Source organism: Camellia sinensis, chromosome 7 (genome assembly GCF_055761805.1).
Source record: "Camellia sinensis isolate YWXY chromosome 7, ASM5576180v1, whole genome shotgun sequence".
Lineage (NCBI taxonomy): Eukaryota > Viridiplantae > Streptophyta > Magnoliopsida > Ericales > Theaceae > Camellia > Camellia sinensis.
Genome location: NC_138967.1, coordinates 7,792,468 through 7,801,488, shown reverse-complemented (window position 1 = coordinate 7,801,488; position 9,021 = coordinate 7,792,468). Strand labels below are relative to the sequence as shown.

The 9,021-nt window shown below is 34.6% G+C and overlaps 1 long non-coding RNA gene across 1 annotated transcript; it reads left to right on the top strand.

Moving 5' to 3' along the window:
- Window positions 1-2,296: 2,296 nt before the first annotated feature.
- LOC114285716 (uncharacterized) lies at window positions 2,297-8,768 on the top strand. The gene is made up of 3 exons (XR_014334940.1): window positions 2,297-4,843; window positions 4,943-5,295; window positions 8,492-8,768. It is a non-coding gene; the product is annotated as an uncharacterized LOC114285716 (long non-coding RNA).
- The last annotated feature ends 253 nt before the right edge of the window (window positions 8,769-9,021 follow it).

The window sequence follows — 9,021 nt, the reverse complement described above, 5'->3', positions numbered from 1 at the left end:
TTGTATATTTAAAATAAAAAATAAATTTTTTATAAACATTTTTTAATATTTTAAAAAAATAAATCCAAAAATACTGTTCCAAACACTGTTTGTTTCTTCCAAACCTGTCCTCCAATCCAAAAACATTTTTTAATATTTTAAAAAGAAGGGCAATAAGGTAATTTATTATAGTAACACCGTTTGAAACAATTTGACAGAAAGGAAAATCTTGACATTGTCAAGTAAAGCAGGGGAGGTTACTGTAATTATTCAAACAACAGGAAAAGTCCCTATATTTATAAAAAATCTCAGGGGAGGTAAATGTAATGTACCCATATATTTTTAATTTCAATTCAAAAGTAGTTGTGATTTTAAAATTTAAATTAACATAGTAATTACAAACCATTCATTTTAGTTTTTAGCTTTTAGCTTTTGGGAAGTAATAAAAAAAACTAGTTTTTAGTTTTTTATCCATTTTAGGTCACATCACCTCTCATATTTTTCATCCACAAAAAATAAAATAAACTAAAAAAATTAAAAAATTAACTTTTTATCAACTTTCCAAAACACTTAAATTATGTGTTTCCAAATTCCAATCTTATACATTGAAGTATAAGTCTCGTGTTCTAAATGTGTAATGGAAAAGCTTTAAATCCATCAAAATTAGCACTGTGTGTGTTATTGGTTCCAACTTCTCTCCAATGGGAAAAAAGATTAGACCGTCGTATGGACTCAGTTCAATAATTCTGGACATTATTTTTAAATTTTGTGTAGATTATTTATAAAACACCCGAATAGAAATTACAAAAAAAAAAAAAAAAGAATTTAAATATGAATCTAAAAAAATATTAAATCTTGCATTCCTTCTCTCTTTTCCAAAAAATTAGATAATATTTTTTATGAAAATTGTAGATATTTATCTATATCTTATATATTATATTATAACATAACAAAAAAAAAAGGGAAATTTTTTTTTAAGGTCCCTAGTATTAAGATTTTACAGCATAAAGGACACTCAATATTTTCATAATGTCTAAGATCTCTCAAGTTGATCCAGAGAAAATTGGTCCAGAGAAAATTAGTTTAGAGAAAATTAGTTCAAAGAAAATTAGTTCAGAGAAAATTCACGTCACAGAGAAATTTCTCACTGTAAAATTCACGTGTGTTGAACGTTTTCAAAAGTTTCTTAAGGCTCCATAATGCACACACTAACAGCTATCCTCTAACATGTAATGTAACGTTTCATTTATCAAAACAAAAATGTAATGTAACGTAATGCTTCAAGAATCTATTCTACAGATCTGTGCAGTGAACCCAGAAACTTTTATTCTCATTGTTACCAGTAGGCCAACAACCATTCCTTGGAGTTCAAGAGAGTTAAAACCCCAGAATCTACAAACCTAAAATGTGATGTCAATTAACTAATCACCAGGTTTTACAATTGACAAATTCAACGCAAAACAAAGTTTAAGACAAAAATCTAGCAAGAATTCAATCACTAAATCCATTCATTCCCCTGATTCAACTACTAAAGTTTAAACTTTGTAACCAGTAGGCCAACAAAGTTTAAGAAAATTGGTCCAAAGAAAATTAGTCTAAAAAAAATTCCCACTGTAAAATTCTTTGGACACATCAAAGAGAAATTTCAAAATTTCTCTGGACTCTCCAAACCTAGAGAAATTCTGAGACAAACAATTCCAGAGATTCTCTCACCCAGAGAACCCAGAGAAAATTCCCAGACAAATATTTCCAGAGAAATTCTCTCAACCCAAAGAATTTCTCTGGACTCCACAACCCAGAGAAAATCCCAAAAAGTATGAGCTTGCTTCTCTTTCTAGTATCTAGAGAAAGAAAGCTCCCTCCTCCCCCCCCCCCCCCCCCCGGCCGCCACTTGGTTGGGTCTGTGATTCATGGTTGTCCATTAAACCAGTTTGTATCCATGATCAACCAGCAATCAAGAACCCAAGTCACTCCAGGTGTTTGTGCAAAACAGGGGAATGAAGTTAAGGAGAGCATTGTTTTTAATGGTGATTCATTGTGTCTCCTTCTAGATGAGCATTTACTGCAATGGGAACTTACGCCACATAAATACAAGGATGCTGTTGCAGATGATGGTTCAGCAATAACTGGTACCACTCATCATGATGAAGTTGTAGTGTTTACAGATAGTAATGCTTTTATACATTGGTTGTTTTCCGGTTCTTCAATTGGAGAAGATTTAGAATCACTCCAGGTGTTTGTGCGAAACAGGGCGAAACCTTATCAAAGACTTTCGGATCAATTTCAGATCTCACCCCAACCTTTCTGAATCAATTTCAGATCTACCCCTGCGTGTCGAATGTGGAATTCAACAGTTCAAATTTCTTTGTTGTTCATTCAGATCGTGATGGGTATGCGAATCAAATCAATTGAAAATCTGGGTCGAGTGGAGAAATGGCAATCAATTACGAGAAGCCCAACAATCTGGTTTTGATTAGAGTGGATCGAGATGGCCGATTTCGAAATTCAAAGGTCACAATGTTCGAATCAAGGACGAACTGAAACCGCAAGTCAAATTTCTCTGATATATGTTTAGGGACCTTAAACATCAAAAAATAATTTTGTGGATCTCTTCCATTACTAAAAATGGGAGAGGGACCTTAGACTAATTTTCAAAAAATAAAAATAAAAATCAGATATACAAATAGAAAAAATTAATAAATTTGATTTTTATTTATTCAGTTAAAATCTTTCTTTTATATCTCAATATCCAATTTTAAGTTTTAAAAATCTTTAAAATTTATTTGAACAAATCTAACTTGAAAATATCCCCCATTATTGTACTTTAAATCAATCAAACTCACTTGTCTATAACATGTCTAACTCACATCATAACTTACCTAAATAATAATAATTAAAAACAAATAGAAACCACAGATAAATTAAATTAAAAAAAAAATAGATACCTACAACTCCATTTTAAATAAATTGGAAAAAAAAACCCGAATAGAAACCACACAAAAATAAAAAAAGATAAGAATTTAGATATTGATCTAAAAAAAAATTAAAACTTGCAATCCTTCTCTCTTCCCCAAAAAATCAGATAATATTTTTTATAAAAGTTGTAGATATCTATCAATATCTTATATATTATATTATAACATAACAAAAAAATCTAAAAATCAAATATACAAACAGATAAAATTAATAAATTTGATTTTTATTTATTCAGTTAAAATTTTTCTTTTGCATCTCAATATCCAATTTTAAATTTTAGAATTTTTTAAAGTTTATCTAAACAAATCTAATTTGAAAATATCTCCCACATTATACTTTTAATCAATAAAACTCACATGTTTATCACATATCTAAATCACATCATAACTTACCTAAATAATAATAATTAAAAACAAATAGAAACCACAGATAAATTAAATTAAAAAAAAAATAGATACCCACAACTCCATCTTAAATAAATTGGAAAAAAAACCGAATAGAAACACACAAAAACAATAAAAAAAAAAAAAAGAATTTAGATATGGATACTACATTTGAATTATGATTTAGTAATATAATTATCTATTTTTCTAATGTATATATATCAAAATTTTAAATCATCTAATGAGACAAATTAATCAATTTTCAAGTTTTATTTAAAGAATAATCTCATTAGTCATCTCAACTCTTAAAGTTCACGGACACTGGCAGAGGAGTTAAAGGATTGGGTTAGGTGAGGTTTAAGTTGTTGGAGGTAACATTTTCACACTCTATAAATTTAATTATTTTTTAATTTTATTTTTTCTCTGTGTGATTCTCTTTCTCTACTGTTGGTTTGGCTTTGGTTTCGGTTTTAATAAGGTTTATGTGTTTGTTTATAGGTTTGCATTGTAGAGAAGAATTATTGATAATTATGGTTGCAATCGAAATATCTATGTCCATTCCATACCAAGGATTTTGATCGGATTTTATTTTCTTCAATAAAGACCATAAAATTGAAGCTAAAAAAATGGGTATCATTTTTTTTTATATATTTTTTGTCATTTTATGTTATAAAAAATGTGAAAATTTATTGAGAATTTAAGATTTTACTATAATATTAGAATTTTGTATAACTAGGTAAATTTAAAACTTTTAAATATTACTAAATTCTTTATTTTTATTCTCTTTCTATCCCATTAGACCATTACTGCTATTTATTAGTTTGTTAATTATAATTCAATTAATTAAAAATGAAAGTTTAATATAACTTTTCATATATATTATAGTTAATTTGTTACAACTGTAGTTGTATATAATAGCATAATATGTAGGGATAATATCTAAATATAATTTTTATTTTTTTATATGATTAAAATAGTCCATCTTAATAGTATAAAGAAGAGTTAGATAGTTTATTTTATCTCAAAAAAACCCAATCTATTTTTTTTAACTTTTTAATTTTTTAAATTGATACATCAATTGTTTATGTCCATCAAACAAAACTGATAGACACATATCAAAAAGCTACACATTTTTTTTATTTATTTTTTTTTCATTTTTTAATATGTAGGATATTTACAAATAGAAAATGTTTAACACCCCAAATTTTTTTTCATAATCGAACTTATAATGATGTAGCTAATGTGAATAATAGGATGTAAATGAAAGCAAAACATCGATGTGGATCAAAATAATCCCAGTCAGGGTACACAGCTCGGTGCGTTCTACTAATTTATTTTATTGGATTAGTAGGCTTTGTTATTTAAATCATTGAATTAACATTGACAAACAAATGAAGCAGATAATTGCAAATGGAAAAGCGCCCGATTTAGCAGAATTTTACAAGTCCATCCACTACAATTCGGACACGCATGAATGGATTTCATCGGAGAGCCAAGTTAATTATGTATGTAGAAGGCAATGCCTTTCAATTTTGATAATATTATTTATTTTGTTGTGCAGGGTAGAATAACTAATACTTGTTTGATTTATTTCAAATTAATAGGACAACCTGATATAGACGCAAGCAGAACACCTCTCGCAGACTAGTGCGATCCCCTTGACCCCAGAGGAGTTGTCAGTGAAGGTGCTTCAGCCAAGGCCAGGTTATGTGAAAGGACTCGGTATGAGGCCTTCTTCTTCTGTGAATACAACTGTTGCACCTGTTGAAAATAGTGACTATGTTCAATGCCTCGAGCTGCAAATAACACAACAAAATGAACAAATTGCAAGGTTTGAAAAGTCAGAGAAGAAACAAAGCAAGAAGATACAAAGTATCATCGAGTGTTTGAGGCAGAAAGGTGTCACGGGAAATTTTGAGAGTGGGGAAAGTTCAGATTCTGATTGACAAGCTATTTGGTTAGTATATTATGTTTCTATGATAATTTAGTAGAAATTTCTTCTTCAACTAAGATAGTGAACTATGCACGTAAAAGCCCGAGAAACATCACAAACACTGAAATATGCACGTATAAGTCGAAAACTATTCCAACATGTAGGCATGGAACTAGTCGAAAAAATGTGCAACAGCCACGAGACGGCCTGGGAAACACCTCAAACACCTCAGGACGAACCAATGTGAGTTTTGGAAACTTGTGGGACTCCCAGTTTGAAAACTAAGTCCAAAAATGCACTTTTCCACACTTAAGCTTGAAAATAGGCCTTCGGGAGCCAAAATCGTGCAACAGCCACGAAACGGCCCAGGAAACACCTCAAACACCTCGGGATGGACCATTGTGAGTTGTGAAAACTTACGGAACTAGCACGGGACTCCCGATTTGAAAACTAAATCCAAAAATGCACTTTTCCACACTTAAGTTTGAAAATAGGCCTTCGGAGGTCAAAATCGTGCAACAGTCACGAGACGGCCTGGGAAACACCTCAAACACCTCTGGATGGACCAATGTGAGTTGTGGAAACTTACAAAACTAGCACGGGACTCCCGGTTTGAAACTAAGTCCAAAAATGCACTTTTCCACACTTAAGCTTGAAAATAGGCCTTCGGGGGTTAAAATCGTGCAACAGCCACGAGACAGCCCAGGAAACACCTCAAACACCTTGGCATGGACCAATGTGAGTTGTGAAAACTTACGAAACTAGCACGGGACTCCCGGTTTAAAAACTAAGTCCAAAAATGCACTTTTTCACACTTAAGCTTGAAAATAGGCCTTCGGGGGCCAAAATCGGGCAACAGCCACGAGACGGCCCAGAAAACACCTGAAACACCTCGGGATGGACCAATGTGAGTGGTGGAAACTTATGGAACTAGCACGGGACTCTTGGTTTGAAAACTAAGTCAAAAAATGCACTTTTCCACACTTAAGTTTGAAAATAGGCCTTCGGGGGCCAAAATCGTGAAACAGCCACGAGACGGCCCAGAAAACACCTCAAACACCTCGGGATGGACCAATATGAGTTGTAGAAACTTACGGAACTAGCACGGGACTCCCGGTTTGAAAACTAAGTCCAAAAATGCACTTTTCCACACTTAAGCTTGAAAATAGGCTTTCGGGGGCCAAAATCGTGCAACAGCCACGAGACAGGCTGGGAAACACCTCAAACACCTCGGTATGGACCAATATGAGTTGTGAAAACTTACGGAACTAGTACGGGTCTCCCGATTTGAAAACTAAGCCCAAAATGTACCTTTTCACACTTAAGCTTCAAAAATAGGCCTTCGGGGGCCAAAATCGTGCAACAGCCATGAAATGGCCCAGGAAACACTTCAAACACCTTGGGATGGACCAATGTGAGTTGTGAAAACTTACGGAACTAGCACGGGACTCCAGATTTGAAAACTAAGTCCAAAAATGTACTTTTTCACACTTAAGCTGGAAAATAGGCCTTCGGGGAGCCAAAATCGTGCAACAGCCACGAGACGGCCTGGAAAACACCTCAAACACCTCAGGATGGACCATTGTGAGTTGTGGAAACTTACGGAACTAGTACGGGACTCCCGGTTTGAAAACTAAGTCCAAAAATGCACTTTTCCCCACTTAAGCTTGAAAATAGGTCTTCGGGGGCCAAAATCGTGTAACAACCGTGAGACGGCCTGGGAAACACCTCAAACACCTCGGGACAGACCAATGTGAGTTGTGGAAACTTACGGAACTAGCACGGGACTCTCGGTTTGAAAACTAAGTCCAAAAATGCACTTTTTCACACTTAAGCTTGAAAATAGGCCTTCGGGGGTCAAAATCGTGCAACAGCCACGAGATGGCCCGGGAAACACCTCAAACACCTCGGGACGGACCAATGTGAGTTGTGGAAACTTACGGAACTAGCACGGGACTCCCGATTTGAAAACTAAGTCCAAAAATGCACTTTTCCACACTCAAGCTTGAAAATAGGCCTTCGGGGAGCCAAAATCGTGCAACAGCCACGAGACCAATGTGAGCTGTGTAAACTTATGGAACTAGCACGGGATTCCCAGTTCGAAAATTAAGTCCAAAAATGCACTTTTTCACACTTAAGCTTCAAAAGTAGGCCTTCGGGGGCCAAAATCGTGCAACAGTCACGAGACGGCCCGGAAAACATCTCAAACACCTCGGGATGGACAAATATGAGTTGTGAAAATTTACGGAACTAGCACGGGACTCCCGGTTTGAAAACTAAGTCCAAAAATGCACTTTTTCACACTTAAGCTGGAAAATAGGCCTTCGGGGGCCAAAATCGTGCAACAGCCACGAGACGGCCCGGGAAACACCCCAAATACCTCGAGACGGACCAATGTGAGTTTTGAAAACTTACGGAACTAGCACGGGACTCCCGATTTGAAAACTAAGTCCAAAAATGCACTTTTCCACACTTAAGCTTGAAAATAAGCCTGCGGGAGCCAAAATCGTGCAAAAGCCACGAGACGGCCCGGGAAACACCTCAAACACCTTGGGATGGACCATTGTGAGTTGTGGAAATTTACGGAACTAGCACGGGACTCCCGGTTTTAAAACTAAGTCCAAAAATGCACTTTTGCACACTTAAGCTTGAAAATAGGCCTTCGGGGGCCAAAATCGTGCAACAGCCACGAAACGGCCTAGGAAACACCTCAAACACCTCGGGACGGATCAATGTGAGTTGTGGAAACTTACGAAACTAGCACGGGACTCCCAGTTTGAAAACTAAGTCCAAAAATGCACTTTTCCACACTTAAGCTTGAAAATAGGCCTTCGGGGGCTAAAATCATGCAACAGCCACGAGACGGCTCGGGAAACACCTCAAACACCTTGGGATGGACCAATGTGAATTGTGAAAACTTACGGAACTAGCACGGGACTCCCGGTTTGAAAACTAAGTCTAAAAATGCACTTTTCCACACTTAAGCTTGAAAATAGGCCTTCGCGGACCAAAATCGTGCAACAGCCACGAGACGGCCCAGAAAACACCTCAAACACCTCGGGATGGACCAATGTAAGTTGTGGAAACTTACGGAACTTACACGGGACTCCCGGTTTTAAAACTAAGCCCAAAAATGCATGTTAAATTGTATATGTTATGGATAAGATAATAATTGTCTAACTGACATTTTTTTTTTTTTTTGTGTTTCATTTTTTTGCAGATTCGAGATTTGATATGGATGTGTTTGGTAATTTGGAGGGCCGATGGTAGCTCATTTTGTGTTTTTGTTCATATTACCTTACATGTATTTTGGTTGTGTTGTAAATTTTATATTTTTGTTAGTATTACGGGACATGTTTGGTAATCCGCCCTTGATATTTTATTTTTGTTGATATTAGTAGACATGTTTTTTGTTGGATATTAAGAGATGTGTTTGGTAATCTGCATACGGTTGATATTATATTTTTGTGAATATTAGTAGACATTTTTTGTGGATATTAGGAGACATGTTTATAATCTGCATGCAGTTCATATTGTAATTTTGTAGATAGTGCTAAAATTCGATTGTGATGTTTATGAAAATGAACAGATTTTTGTATTGATTTGTAATAGATATTTTATTGAACAGGTTATTGAAATGCGCAGGGAATTGTTACTAAAAAGAAAAAATTTCTGAAGAAAATAGTACCTCCATTTTCAAAATTTTTAATTTTTATTAGTGACGAAATAAAAAATGTCGCTATTAGTTTC